General features: G+C 40.8%; 1 long non-coding RNA gene across 2 annotated transcripts in view; it reads left to right on the top strand.

Annotated features, from left to right (window-relative positions):
* The window catches only part of LOC111927223 (uncharacterized), a 133,324-nt gene that overhangs the window by 57,650 nt on the left and 59,750 nt on the right, over nucleotides 1–15,924 (top strand). The window contains exon 5 of one of the 2 annotated variants that reach the window (XR_015283183.1): nucleotides 369–3,902. The exons of the other annotated variant lie outside the window; for it this stretch is intronic. This is a non-coding gene — a long non-coding RNA (uncharacterized LOC111927223). Of the gene's footprint in view, nucleotides 1–368; nucleotides 3,903–15,924 lie in introns of those variants that run through there. 2 annotated transcript variants of the gene reach the window in all.

Here is a 15,924-nt window from a genome sequence, read left to right as displayed (position 1 = left end):
GTGTCACAGTCCTTAAATCTAAAACTTTTTTCCAAGCCTTTTAGGTTCAGCTTGAAATTTCATAATCTATTGAGAAGATTTTTTCTGCCTTGTGCATCACTCATGGTAAAAAATGTGAGAAGAAAGTCAGTTCACTATTTTTCTAAGATTGAAATGCACAATGAAGGAAAAGATTTGTTTATTCTTCAAGAGTTCTACTGACATCATATTTCTCTGAAAAATAATGTCTCCTTTTATGCTAACAAAGTCCTTATGGTCCAAAGGCAGAGCTGGGCAATAAACTGCTCTTGTCTTAGCTGACTAATATATTTTTAGGCAGGATTGACCCTTTGGTTATCTTAACATGTCATAACTCTTTTAACTTTCAGGGGCTGCATAAAGAAAAAGGTGAATAGAGGGCTGCAAAAAATAATTTTAATCAGCTTTTCTGAACCTTTCCATGTTTGAAAAACAAACTTGTGTTACTTAGTATGTGAACTTAAATACAACTGGGATGGGACTTCTGTATCAAAAACATTTCCTCTATTAAAAACCTGGAAACTGGCTGTCATTACTCTTCCTTCTCTTTCTTCCCAAATCAAATAGTTGTGCCAACTGCTTGTTTTCTTTAACAGTCCCAGTCAGAGAGATATCATGGCTAATCACACTATCATTTTCTAATGTTCACTGGAAGGAAATCTCAAATTGTTCTTGAGAACCTAAATATTAGGCTTATTATAAATCTGATTAAGCAGGAGCACCAATCCTTGAAGGCAGGATGAATACAACTCCTAGGAAATTGCGGAAAAGAAAAGCATTGCTGAACCACTGCTGAACGATTCTGTAGATTGTTGCTGGAGACTGGTCTTCCAAAACGTATTTTCTCTGCTTTGGTTAATTTATTTGTTTATAAATTCCTTTTCCATTAGTTATAAAAGATCAAAATTTAAAGAGTTCCAGAAAAACTGCTCCCTGCACTCTTTGCTAACATGTCCAGCATGAACTGAAGCTCTTGCTTTCTCCTGTGTGCCAGGCAGTGACATAGGACTCAGGTAGTGTCCTGCACAGCACCTGTGACCTCGTGTTCCTGTCTCCATTGCCATATGCCAAACATATGGAGGGATATCTGTGGATTGAGGTGTGCAAAGCCCAGCCACATGTGAAGTGATCCAACTTCCAGCTTGGAGAAGCAATTAGCCTGACCAAGAGCTGGAGGGAGGCAGGCCCTAAGGTCACTTTGAAAAATAGTGTTTAGATTATAACTCAGATAGGTTCTTTAGGAAAAAAAAATTCCACTTGAAATACAGCTAGACCAAAAGTATTTCTACATCTACACAAGATTCACATGTGACATCTGTGTATCTGCCTGTGGTTTTGTTTGTGCCATGTCAACAATATTGGAGAAAAGTCTGACTGAACACATGAACATGCTTTGTGGCCCAAATGAAATTCCCTTGGCATTGATTAGGAGCTCTGCTGAGGTACGTAGGGGTGGATGTGACAGAGGTACCACCTGGGTTAAACCTGTTATGTAGCTCTGGTGACCCTCTTTCAGCAGCTGGGGAGGCTGAAAGGGCTGTTTCCACCTCTGGGGCAAGCAGGACTGGTGTGGCCAACAGCTCCCTGTTGTGGGGTGACAGCAAGTCTGGGATGACGTGCTGAAGTGTGCCTACAGGTCAGCCAGGGCGCTGACCTCCCCCTTGCTGCAGGGCCATCCCATCACCACGGTGCCCTTCACCTGACCATTGTCTGGGCTCATTTGTCATCTGGGCTCGTTCTTTTTTCCACAACAGCCGAGGAGTTTGTCCCAGTCACTCTGCTTGAGTACCACAAGATGGGAGAAATCCTGGCAGTAAACAGGCTAGCAGGCAGTTTTCTGTCTTTCTTAATATTTTATTTATGGGGAAGAGGCCGCACGAATAATTGAAGATGCCTGTTTGCACCCACTGCAATCTGTGAGTGGTTTGCAATGTAAACATGTCAACTCACAACTGGAGCTTGAGAAACACATGTGCCAAAGAGCCTCGGGCCATTTGTCTGTCAGTCACACTCACCTTCCCAGCAGTGCCCTCCTCCTGTCACGCAGGGCAAGCCCAGGTGCGGGGCGTTCCTGTCCTGGATGACGCTGGTGCAAGTTTCCATGGAAAAATCGATGCGGAGGAGAATGGAAACAGACATGGCATGAGGTGAACTTATGGTGTATTTTACAGAGTAAAAAACAAATGGTATTTCAGACTGGTTTTATTTTATTATTTTTTTTCTTTCTTGTGTAACATACAAATTGAGATCAGCTGAGGCACCAATAGGGTTGCCTTTAAAGCAACTGAAATGCTGTGCAGAAATACTCAACAGAAACAGCAAACAAAAGGCCAAGAGGAAGAAGGAAAGAGGTGGAGAGGCCTGGAACATTGCAGGGGGATGCTAAAAATCCTGCTTGGACAGAACTAGCAAGGGGTAATGGGAGGTAGAAGTACTGCTTAATAAGGCACTATAGGAAAACAGAAATAACGCAAAACACAAGGATTCTCTAAGAAGTGACAAGGTCTCCAAAGTCTTCCAAACCTGATTTTGCTACATAAAGGCCAGATGCTGAATGGATGAGGTCCTCAATGCAGTTCTTGACCTGATGTGATTTATGAACACAAGTGTAAACTCGGTACTGAGGGTGTAGTGTAATGAATCAATTCCTGTAAATATTAAAAAAAGATTGACATTCAAAGCTTCTGCCATCCTAAAACCCTAGAGCATACAGGAGACAGCATTTCATCCCCTCCAAGCCTAGAGCTTGAGGGAGATAAGAGTTGTTTTTTAGATGCATTGGATTAAAACAGAAGAATTTGGAAAAAGTCAGGAGAATATTCTCCATACACACGATGGTGAATTGAAAAAAACAAGTGAGCATATCAGACCCTAGAAAACTTGCTCAGGAAACTGTTCTGGATGTTCAGAAGAAATGTTAGAAAAGTCTCTGTGACAGAAGTATTCAGACAGTCATGATTGCTTCTTTCCACTTTGCAAAAAGTGGAATGTGAGTGAATAGGATTTTGTAGAAATTTCTGTTAGTTTACTGAATTAAGCTGAGAAATGTATTCTACCAGAAGCTTCAAAAATGTGTATTTGTTTTTAAAAAATGAGGTGTAAGTGAGCAACAGCACGATGTTAAGAACAAAGTTGATGCAAAAAAAGAACTCTGGTGTGGACTTCTCACCAACTTTGCACTGACGTCACATTGTTGGCTACAGTGGACCCAGCCCTGATTAATTGCCCTTGTCAGTCAGATCCTGGGAAAGAGTCTTGAAGGCAGACTGATACTCGAAGGGCATGTCACATGTGAGGTTATTTGATTAGTGTCTTAGCTGAGAGCAGACTTAAAAGTGTTTTGAGTTGCTGGGCTGTGTAGTGAAAATGAGCATTAAGAATTTCCATGTGTACAGGTTCACCCTCCTGTTTCTCCATGCAGCTGAAGGCCTCCCTCCAAAATCCCTACATAGGTCCTGTAAAAATCACTGGGAATTCTGTGAAAGTGTTGGAGGATGATAGCACGGTGCACTTTACTTTTCGTTACATGTGAGAATTGTCTCAATACATTGTTTCTTAGCCGAGGATTATTTTATGCAACTTAAAGCTTTTCTATTAGAGAAAATAATGCTTAACATCTTTTCTTGCACTTTCCTAAATCAGGACATGCATCGCTTGTATCTAAATTTAGTTTGGATATGACTGCTCTAATATTTTTTCTTATTTTATATTCATCTCTCCTCTCTCTGCTGGCTTAATTTCAGACAAAGAAAGTCAATATTTTCTCTGCGAGTTATTTCATTTTGTTGGTCTATGATATCATAGCAAATGTCAGCTGATCTTATGTAATATAGAGTTGAAGACTGTTATCCTTCCTTTTACAAATAAACAGATCTAAATAACATAGGTTCACGGTCAAATGGAGTATTTTTAGAGCTATTAAAAGAGTAAAATAGTTTTCTCTGCTGATGAGAAAGTCTGCCTCTTATCCTGGTGGTCTCTTGTTTCTCCTCCGCTTGCATTTGATCTCTAACACTGTGACACTATACCATTTTGCTGGTAACAAAGTCATCATTCACTCATTATTTAGCAAGTCTGAGCACATTTTATGGTTGATAGCTAGATTGCCAGCATGGTCCAAAATTAACCTCTCTCTGCTTATTTTTGCTTAGCTGTAGAGCCAAGGCAGTACAAAACTCCTCGTGTGGCAGGAGGCAGCACGTAATAGCCTCTGTATTTCTTTTCACTGAAGGGGCTAAGTTCTCCACTCCTTTGAGTGCAGGTAAGTCTGTGGTCAGCAGGATAAATTCTGACCCAACAGCATCGGGAACCTCACCATCCCTTCAGCCTGTGATTTGGGTAGGAGGTGGATGTCTCTCCGAGTTTACAACTGCAAGGCAGCCTTAAAATGTCCACGATGCATAGGCACAACAGCTTCTCGCCTTGGCCAGGCAGTGGAAATAAGTGAGAAGGATCGGTGGGAGGGTCAGTGTTTGTGATGCCCTTTTTCTTGGCTGGCCGCGGTTGTGGGGAGCAAGAGGCGAGAGGGATCCTCGGTCGGACGCAAGCTGCTGGAGATGCTGCTGAGCCCCAGCCGTCAGCACAGGCAGCTTTTTCTCTCCCGGCACACCGGATTAATTTCTGCTGTTGGCAGAAGGGCAACACAAATGTATTTGAAAATTCCTTCCCCTGCATAATCAAAAGGGAAGGAACACGACACGAAAGCTGCCGAACAAAGAGCAGACAAGCGCTCCCACCCCTTGAACCTCCCTTTCCATCACCCGTGCGCCGGCTGGCTCTCGGGGCCCGTCTAGGTCGTATTATGACTCCTTTATTAGTGTTTAAGGTCACCGGGAGACATGCAAGTGCATCCTATATCAGGAAGTGTAGTATGTCTCCAGAGTGAAATATTTGGCTGTTAGCGAGAGCCGTGGCTGCGACTCGGAAATGCCGGGACGCGCCCGAAGGGCGGGCGGCTCCCGGCGCCGCGCTGCCTGCAGCAGGCACAGACACAGCTTTCCTGCCATTCTCCGCACGGGGCTGCCTTCCTCCCAGACTTCCCCACCGAGCCCCCACAGCTCCTCTGCCACTCCGGCCAGCTGGCTGCGGGCGGCAGTTCCAAGGAGAAGGCCTCCACTGAGGCAGGTAGCCGGCAGAAGAATGTGCCGCCGGCTGCCGCTGCTGCAGGAAGCCTGATTAGGAGCGCGGAGGCGCGGGGTGCCGGCCCGCCGCAGAGAGCCCTGCCCGCCGCAAAAGCGGGCCCAGAGGGGAAATGCCGGGCTGGCACCTGCCTCAACACCTGCTTAAAGTCAAAGGGGGAGGCCTTTCTGGAGCTGCAGGTCCCGCCACCGTGATCTGATGGCGAGCGGGAGGATCCTTGAAGCGCCTTGGGTGACAGAGAGTGTCGCAGCTTCCTTGGCTGTACCCACGTCCCATCCCTCGGACTTCGGCTCCAGCGTCATCAGACATAAGGTCTGCTCGGAGCATACGCATTGTTTTATACATCGTGCCTGACAATAGCTAAATGAAGCAGCTGTTGGCAAAATGTGATGCAGAAAGGGAGGCAGAATCGGGAACATTTTTTTCTTATCTACGCGAGGAACTTCAAAATATTTATGTTGTATCAGCCTGTGCAAGGATAATATCCCCTTTCTCTTTCTTTTCCTAATGTAAAAGAGAGAGATGCAGACGAGGTTGTGTGTCAACCAAAGAATTTCAAACACTGAAATGCTTTTCATCGGCTTTACCCCTGATCTTGCTATGGGGCGGAGGATCCTCCCAAAAATACATCCAACTGCAAATAAATCAATAAATAAATTCTAAAAAAGTGAGTATGTTTCCCCCAACAGAAGGAAGAGACTATCAAGAAATCATCGTCTCAGTCTAATAAATTACAATTACAGCAGCATCTCTAGGCCCTGCTAGAATGTTAATTGCAATTAGATCGAGAAAGCAAATTCCTGGTAACATTGATGCCTATTGTAGCTACAGAGTTATTCCACCAGAGATCACCATTTTCAGGCATTTCTGACTTTTTGTTTATCCAAATTGGCCTTGGTCAAATAGCATACGTGTGTATGTATTTTTATATGTTTTTTACATGTACATACGTGTGCAGACACAGCAAAAATATCTTACTGTCTAATTTTTTAGCTTCAATGAAATGGACAGTCAGCCATAAATAAGAGAGTGCAGCATAGAAAGTGATGAGGCTGATTTGAAATTGAAAGGTTTCTGTTCCGAAATATTTTTAGTTTCCCAAAAATGTGTTTTACTTTTAAAGAGATATTGTTATTGAAATTCCATTAAAAGTCACACTTGAAACACAGTTTTAAAGGAAACAAACCAATAACCATTTTGAAAAAAAGCTTAGTAAGGGAAAAAAATTGGCAAATTATTTAAGTGTTAATAATACTTAGATTAAATGTCTGACCTTAAAGGAAAAACTCCAATAACATCACCAATGTGTGGCCAACAGTCATCTTCCAAAAATGCCAGTTTTTTATGACGCATGTGTTTTGAAGTGTGTTTTGGTCAGCTGCAGATTCATTTCCTTTTTACTAATTTTTTTTTTTTTTTTTTTTCACAATGAAAAGAGGAGAAAAGTCACATTTTTAAAATGCTCAAGCCTCAGAGTTAAGGGTGTAGTTTTAACTTCTTGGCTCTGAGTAAATCTTCACACAACCAGAGACATTTTATTAATATAGTTCATGTAGGTAAAAAAGTGTTGTGCGTACATGCAAGAAAAAACTTTTACTGGAGGGTCAGCTTTCCCTGAAGTGTCTTATCCCATTTTGAAAATAAAAAAATTAAGAATCCAGTTCTAGGCTGTATGTATGACACGTGGTGACATGCAGTAGCAATTAAGTACTGTCCTTCACACTTCTCTGTCCTCAGGGACACCCACCTGCCCCCACAGGGCACCTCTGAGCATCATCTTTGCTCTGGGTAGCTGAGGCAGGCATGCACAACAGGCCCCCTGAGCACCTTGGGTGTTCAGCTCACAGATGGAGATTTTCTTGTGTGCTGGTTTTGGCAGTCAGATCAGATTAGTCACTCTAACTTTATGCCAGCTGGTTTTGACAGGTTCATTTATTACATTGTATTTAATTATTTATGGCTGCACTGCAATGAAGCCCGTCCATGTCTCATATTGTTGTCTTTAGACGATCATTTGCGATTAACATTACTGATAACACCCAGAGGGTCAGATGGAGACTTTTTGGAAAAGTTAATCTCAGCAGGTCTCACATCTGGTTTTCCCTGCTTTTTCCTTACCTCTCCCTGGAAGGATGACTATATGTTTCTCCTTTTCTGGTGGAGGTAGTAGCAATACCTACATGAGAAGGCGGTGATGATGATGGGCTGAGGGTTGTCTCCTTTCCTCTTCCACTGGAGGAATGCTGTTCTCCAGCACAGGACATGCAAGCCTTTGCAGGCCTGGAGTAGCTACAAAGGGTTGTGTGAAACCTGTTTTTCACATGCAGATCGGAGATCCACAGCATAACATACCTGGCTGTGTCACGCACGGCAGGCTCAGGGCATTAATAAGCACTTTTCTTAGCTGTTGCTGTAAGACAAGTCTCTGCTCTGTGAATCTTTTGGAAGATATTTACTGCTTGAGTAAAAAAGAAAAATAGAGCAAATGTTGGGCAGATGAAATTAATTAAAGACTTCATTTTACTAACTAAAATTTCATATTTCCCTCCACATAAGCTATTGTAAATTGCATGATGACTAACCTAAACATTATCACACGGCATGCTGTCATCTTTCATGAATAATAAAAGGATTGCTGTAATCCTGCATAAACCCAGCTTTGGATGTTGAGAAATATTACGCAAGTGTCCAACATGAAAAGAATCATGTTTCTTATTCCACCACTCTGGCCAAATATCATGTTGTCTTTACTGGAAAACTCTGTTCATCAAACAAGTTTAAGGCTGAGAGTGGGAGAGGGTGGGACATTGCATTCTTGAGAAATGACATTATAAACAATACGGTACTGCTTTGTGCTGTCAGTAAATTGGGGATATTCTAGAGTAAACAGGGAGAGCACGCCATAGTGTGCTTGGGCTCCATCTTCGCTTTTTCTTCACAGAACTCACAGGCTACGGAAGATGATCTGCGCTCACTGGGGCTTCCCGTTCCTTCTCCTTCCTGCTCTTTAGGCTTAAAGCTCTGGATCAAGAGATATGAAACTTTCTTCTTCAATGTTTTAACCCATACTTAAAAACGAGAAAGATGGGGAGGGGGCTGGAATAGGAAAGACAATCCAGCATGGCTTTGCTTTTATTTCTATACAAAAAAAAATAGATGTTGTCACAGAAGGGCAGAGGTTAATTTTGAGAGACTCTGCCATACAAGTGTTGAGGTGTAAGCATTTTTTCTGCATGTTAGTGGCTTACTGTGGGCTGCAGGTCCTCAAATCATAAGCATTGAAGAAGTATTCTAAAGGTGCCATTTTTAATCCATGACTCATGACTTTCTTGACGTAGTGTTTTATGCATGGGAAATGAGTAGACTTCTCTTTTTAAGGAAGGATCAGGATTTTTCAATTTAATTGATATGACAGAGAGTATTGTAGTGTGTGTTTCCTGTTCACTACGTAAAATTAGTAGTAAAACTGCGGTCTTGGAGTACCAGCCAATGGTGCACTGTGCGTGCTTTGGGAGTTTTGAGGAACAGCTCAGTCTCACATAGACACGTTCCTGATGTGTGCTCTCATACACAGGAACTGGGTGGAAGCTGTTCAGCTGAAAGATGCTAATGGCCTCCTTTATCAAAGGAAGCAAGAGGCAAAACAGCAAGTGTTTTATTAATTTCTCATGTGCGTTTCTAGTTTGAATAATTTCTTATATGGATTTCTGTGTCTCCCTGGAAACTGGCATGTTGTCAGAAATCCTGGAAATTATCAGGATATAACAATAGTAAAAATAAGAGGTTTTTTTTGAAATTTAAATCCCTTTCTTGTGGGAACATTTTCTGAATGGTCTAGCAAGCTGTCAAAGCTTGCAACTGAAAGAAGTGTGACCAGGCTGCACCAAATCCTAAGGTTATGCAAGGCTGTTCTCTCCCTTACATATTTGATCTCTTGCCATTTATCTCTCTTCTATCTCCTTTCCATTTCATCTTCCCTCCCTCTCCTGTTTCTCCCACTGGTACACAGCTTTGGGAGGGAATGGATAAGACTGCTCTGTCTCCTGCCTTGATAGGCACAGGGAGAGCAGCAAGGTGGACCTTTGCTCATCATGTCTTTAATACACTGTCCTTCTGCAACCTCTACACCTCAAAACTTGGTAATTCATTGGAGCACTACAGATGACACAGAAACAACAGTTAACCATGACTGTGATGAAGAGAGAAAAAGGGTAAACAGTTTTTCTCTTTCCTTTCTACTTCACAGTGAGGAGGGCTACTGAGTAGGTGAGCTGGGAAATGGTAAAGGAGAATCAAAGCGCTCCCGAACCAGTGCTGGCTGGCAAAGGATGCACCCTCATCCTGCAGAGTGAGTGGCACATGCATGGCATGGTGCTGGCCCCATCCCCAGCTGTTTTCTTGATAGCTCTGTAAATGCTGTTGACAGCAGAATGTAGACCTTTATGTTTCTCTCTAGGGAAATTCCTGGTCAGGTTCTAGCAACACTGGGCAGAAGAGGGCACAGAGATGTATTTAGGAGAGATTGCTAAAATACCTTGGAAGTAGGCTGGGAATTTGCTTATGAGCTTTTCTTTATTTTGTAGGAATGCAGTATATATTAATTATATATATTAATGGGAAGAAAATAGGCTGTGGTTTCTATTCCCTGAGAAACACGAGGTAGACAGTTCCTATTCATCTATGCATTTGTTAGGCTCATGTAAGGCAGTGAATGACTCAATACTGACTAATAAATATCTGCTAATGAATACTGTTCCCAAACACTCATATATCAGTGGTGAATATCAAAAGCTCAGGCCAGCTTTCCTATGCTGGTCCAGCCTACCATTCAAAAAGCTCTTGGAATCCTTTCCCGAGTTTAAGACCTGCTATCTAAACTTTCATTGAAAAGACTTTTCTGTGGAGTTATGCTGTACTTTCCTCACTGATCCAGGTGAGTCTGTGGTCTCAATGGACAAAACTGTATCTACAATTCTACTTGCAACTGCATGGCAGAAACCCTCATGTAATTCTGGATAAGAAGCTGTATGCCAACAAAGAAGTATAGAGTTAGAAAAATGTTGAAGAGCAATAGCTATTTTGTATATGTATGTATATATAAGGCAAACCTGTGAAAGAAAAAAGGTATTATCTGAGAATAAATAATAAGTTTTAAGCCTGGGAGTATTTTCTTGCTTTATCTAATCTCATATGATCTTGAACATATTGATTTTTGTTTAGCTCTTGATACTAAACATAAGCATTAAGGTCAAATTTGTAGTGAAAATACAATCTAAACATCAAAAGTAGAAGGACATAACTTCTCTTGACAGCTGCTCATGAAAAACAATTTAAATGTGATCAGAAACAGTTTAAATGTAAACAGATCACTAGGTAAAGTGTTTGGGTTTAATTTATAAACTTACTTTTTTTCTGGTATAAAATAGCCCTGAATAAAACTATTTTGGCTGCAATCTCCTCCTGAAATCCCTCCCAGCCATCCCTGTGACAAACCCAGGAGTGAGGACTTTGGGTCACTTTTGCAATACGCTTGGGTCACTGTGGCATACAGAACAAGGCAGAACAAGGCTTACTCCCTTCAGCTGTCTCATCCAGTCTGGCACAGGACAATTTTGAGAAAAAAAATTCCAAAAGGTTTTCTGATATCTTACCAGTGTTTTGTGCAGTAAAATTTATGCAATAAATCCTGTGTTTTCCTGGGATATAATAAATATATTTTGGAATAATAACTGTATTGATGAATTCTGGAATTCCTTCATAATAACTGATATTTTGAAAAAATATAAGATGGAGCGTGGAATATATAATCCGTATTTTGGAAGGCTTCATTAAATGCTTGGGGTTAATATTTAATGATATTAATTCTAGCAAGCTGAGCATTTTTTCATGACAGAATAAGAGGAAAAACTACAGAACTACAGAACAACTACAGAAAGAAGGGGATGCCCAAGCTGCATCATAGACAGAATCTTGGGCTCACTTTCTCAGGGTCCCAAGTCATTAGCAGGGCAATACTGATGATAATCTCACAAATAATTGCAGGGTGCTCACTACCTGACAATCTGGGGGCATGTAGCAGATGTACCTCATAGGCTCTCCATTACCAGGACAGACTTTTGGTTGTCACTTGAGTTTTTTTAATCGTGATGGGTCAGCTTTCCAATAGATTTGCTGGAAATGAGTGGCATTCTGGTCGAAGAGATGAAATTCTGATGTCATTAACAAATGGCAATCCCTATCTTAAAAAAAATGAAACCAGAAATATATAGAAATCTAAAATGAATAGTACAGAACTATGTAACAACTTTCAAAAACTGTGTTGTTTTCTTACTCAGTGGTAGTTGTAAATATGGTTTCATATGCATTTGATTTGTTTCCACATTGTATGTTTGCAGCTTCCACAGCTGGTAAATTTGTAAAGAGTCTGGCATTGTTGCTTAATTAAGACTATAGATATAGTTTCAACTTCATATCTGAGATAAACTCCTATGGTTTTCAGATCATGGGGACAGACAAAACAGTCCTTGGTGTGTGCTTTCAGTTTGTTTCTTTTTATTTGTGTGCAGCACATTGTTTTCTCTGAATTGGCCATATGGAGATTTACATGAACAGGAATGCAGCAGAGAATTTTAGCAGAACTCTATGACAAAATATAAAAATAGAACAGTAAAATGAAAAGCATTACAAATACTTGGTGTTCTGCAGAGAACTTTGGTATTAAGCTGCAAGAGAAACAAACAACGAGGAACTTTATGCACATATACAGTCAAATGCTCACTTCTCCTTTGCATCTCTTTATGCTTAATATGACTTCAGTGAAATGTTTCTTTAAAATAGTGGGGTTATCCTGCAGAAGAAAATCAGTTCCAGAAAGCAACACAATACATTGTGAGCTCTCTTTAACTAACTGACCATAGAAAATATCTGTGACCATTTGTATTTTACATCTCCATGCAAACTGAAAATTCAAGACAGAAATAAACCACTATGCATTCTGGGATATGAAACCTGTTGCACATTATGCCAAAAGCAATGGCAGTGGAAGTAACTAAAAAACATTCTCTGAGGCAGGCAGAGATTTAGTGCAAAGAAAAGCTGCGCCATGATCGTATCAGAATTAGTTCTCCCCCCTGGAGCCAATAATATGGCTTCCAAGAGCTAATGATATTCAAGTTTCTGTCCTTCAATTTATAGTGGGTGGCTTTGAAGTATTACCTCCAGTGCCACAAAATGAGAGAAATTTTCTCTGCAAGAGAGATAAAAGAGATACATCTTCTGGCAAAGACCTAAAAGTAGGTAGTCAAGGGTCTAGAGGGCCTTAATCTTTTCCCCTCTAAGGCAAACTAATTTAAAAAATATACTATCAGGCTTACAGCAGATCACAGAAACTCTGGAGGGCACATTTGGGTAGTAGATCAGGAACATTAGTGGTGTAAAATTGATTAACAGAGCTGTGCAATCAGAAACATAGAGAAAGCTTATGGTGAAGGTCCTGCCAGAAGTAACTTGCTTTTAACCTATTTGAAAATGCCATACTAGTATATAAAAAATTTGGAAAGCATCTTTTTCTGTCAGAGAAACTGACTCTTGCACTCTAAAAGTCACTGATGTCACTGGTGAACTCCAGCAAAGAACACTCAGAGTTACTCTGCTGGAGTAACTTCCCCATTTTTCCTCAGCTGCACAACATGAAGGCAGGGTAACTGGACTGTACTGCAAATCATTTCTGCTCACGCTGAAATTTAGGGACAGGATGCTGAAGGTTCCTCTCTTTGTAAGGTTCAGTATTATGTTACTGGTCTACCAAAAATATAAGACACAAAAAGAGAAAGGTAAAAAAGAAAGCTAGGTAGTGATAAAATGCAAATTATACATATTTTGTTAATGTTCTGGGCAATATGTCATGGATCATCTCTGAGGAGCTTTTACTGTAGGACACTAAAGTTGCTGTATCATGTGGAATGAGTCATGTAATATGTCTCTGCTTTTGAAAAATGTTTTGCAAATTGAACTTTGAACAGATGAGGGCCTATAATTTGATTAATAAAGCTTGTGAAGATGCATTCCATCCCAAAATGACACATGCTGCTGCGATAACTGTGATCTCCTGCTTGATAATGCCAGAGGAGTAGGAGTCAGAATATGTCAGAACATGCTGAAGCAGACAAAAAAGCTCCTGTAGACTGAGCTGGATTCCTGAAGAGTTAAAGAACGAACATGGGCACAGGATACTTTGCAGAAACTTACTGCTTCCCTAAGCCTTCTCTAAGCCTGATGTCATTTAAAGCAGCCAAGAGTCTGATAGAACAATAATGTAAGTATCTCTGTGTTGGTTATGTGTTGGACAAAGCTGTCTACACTCTAGGCAAAAATCCATTTATTGCTAACATGCTGTTTCCAACCCTCCCAGCTCAGCCCCACCTCTTCTTTCCCATGGAGAACAGCAGCTAAGGCACCTGTGTAGTTTCCCCTCATAACAAAAAAAAAACCCTCACTTAGTCTTTGTTTCTTTATTCCTGTCTCATTTCTTTCAGTTAAGATCTGGTGTCTTTGTCTGCTCTCCGTAGTGTCACTCACTGTGACCTTGCATCGTTGCAACTGGGGGAGCTTTGTGTTTTGCTAGGAATGGAATTGCCTCAAGGTAACTGGCATTTCCTTCCAGGAGCAGGATTCAGACTTTGACTGTTGCTTGGTTATATGATACCACTCATGATGAGTGAAGTCAGTCGAGCTGCTAACTCTCTGTTGGATTTCATTCATATTTCAAAGAGGTTTAAGAACAAAAGGCGTTATGTTATCTACTGCCAGACATACTGCCAAATTGTCTGAGTCCTCTAGAGCTTGTGCCTTTAAAAGAAAACATTTTTCTCAACAGATATCTACTTCCAATCTGCAGAGTAACAGCACTGAATATAAAATTAGGGAGTTTCTTCATTTACATAAAGGTAAGAATTGTGTTATCATATTCATTGATAAGCAGATTGAATAATTTCCAGTATTTTTTTTTCCTAAACTAAAATGAAGCATCATTCCTTCAAGAAATGCCACTAACTTGGCCATTCTGTGCGACACATACTTTTGCCTGTGATTCAGTTTTAAAGCATGTGATGACTTTAAAATACTCAAGAGATAAAGATTTATAGCATGATATTAAATTCCTGAGAAAACTGGGACATGAGAATGTAAGTAAATACTGAAATACAGAAAATGCTCCTACTTTGACAGCTGTGCTGTACATTTATGAGGTGAGAAATCAGGTGACTAAAGATGACAGAGAATGAATAGATTTGCCTACAAGGGCCAGAAATATGCAGTCTCAAGAATTGCTCTGGGATGAAGATGGCTGCACTAAGGGTGTCATTCTCTTTCCCCAAGTAACAGTCAATAGGTCAAAAGAAAACAACCTCAGGTTGTGCCAAGAAAGTTTAGATTGACTATTAGGAAGTATTTCTTAATGAAAAAGGTGTTCAAGCACAGATTGCTCAGGGAAGATTTTGAGTTGCTAACCCTGGAGGTATTTAAAAGATGTGCAGAGGAGGCATTTAGGTTCAGTGGTGGACCTGGCAGTGTTGGGTTCATGACCTTATAGGCCTCTTCCAGCTTAAATGATTCTATGATCCTGTGATAATAAAATTTAGTTATAAAAAATCTTACACAATAGGAAATAAATTTACATGGCAAATTTCTATTATTATACTGAAAAAAAACCCCTTACATTGAAGCTACTAAATTGAGAAGTACCCTAGCAGAAAGTGATATAAAATGTTACAGGAGTTGCTTTTAGGTTGGAGAATTTGCTACACTGGAAAATTCATTACAAATTTTCTTGCTAGCAGGAATCAAGAATATAATTAATTATTGCCTCTTCCATTCTCAGGTTTGTAGTTTTCTGCAGAAGTAGAGAATAAGGCAAATATCTCCTAGAATGACTTATTTGGAGACCATATGGTCCATGGGGTCTCAAGGAAAGTGTTCACAGACTGTAGGCAACCACTGCATCGTTTGAGCAGAGCTAACAACCTATATAAAAAAAATTCAGCTTCTTCTTTCCAAATGGAAGAGGAGCATAGACTAGAAGGATGCACAAGGAGCAATGTTGCTGGCTCTGCTGTTGTCATCTGCACTTCACCATCTATCTCGCAAATTGTGGATTACAACAATTGCTATCTGAGCAGTAATGGAGAAATGGAAGTGTGAAAGAAGATGTAATGATTTACAATTACTCTAAAGAATAGAATTACAGGCCTGAAGTTTGTGTGTTACCAGATACAAGAAGAATGCAAAACACTAAGTGTTTCCTGCAGCAGGCCATTCTAAGAACAAACATTGCAAGGATAATAAATCCAAAGGCTTCCAGAGACAAACTCGTTAAAAAGTTTGTTTTAGCAAAGAGCCACAGTCAAACCACTAAGACTAGACAGATCCAAGTCTCTTCACATCGCAGCTGGTAGCTACACATCATGCTCCAGATTTGGGGTCAAGCTTTCACAGTAATGATTTAGGAGCCCAAGTCCCATGAACATTCCCTGTGGCCACCCTTGGGTTAGAAGCAACAAGCGACTGCACTTCTGTCAGGGATGTGAGGACAGTTGAAAAATCCTCTCTCCAGCTGCTCCCAGCCAACCCTGTTAACCTGGACTGGTTTAGGCTGTGAGGCAGCTGAGTCTGAGTGCAGAGGTGGAGAGATCCTGGGGACAATAACCTGTTAGGGGTTTCCATCCAGAGCTTCTGAAAGGGCAGTTGGAGAGGGACAAGCAAGCAACAGAT

This window comes from Cyanistes caeruleus, chromosome 2, assembly GCF_971803275.1.
Source record: "Cyanistes caeruleus chromosome 2, bCyaCae1.hap1.1, whole genome shotgun sequence".
Classification (NCBI taxonomy): domain Eukaryota; kingdom Metazoa; phylum Chordata; class Aves; order Passeriformes; family Paridae; genus Cyanistes; species Cyanistes caeruleus.
This window is presented reverse-complemented; position numbering and strand designations above follow the sequence as displayed.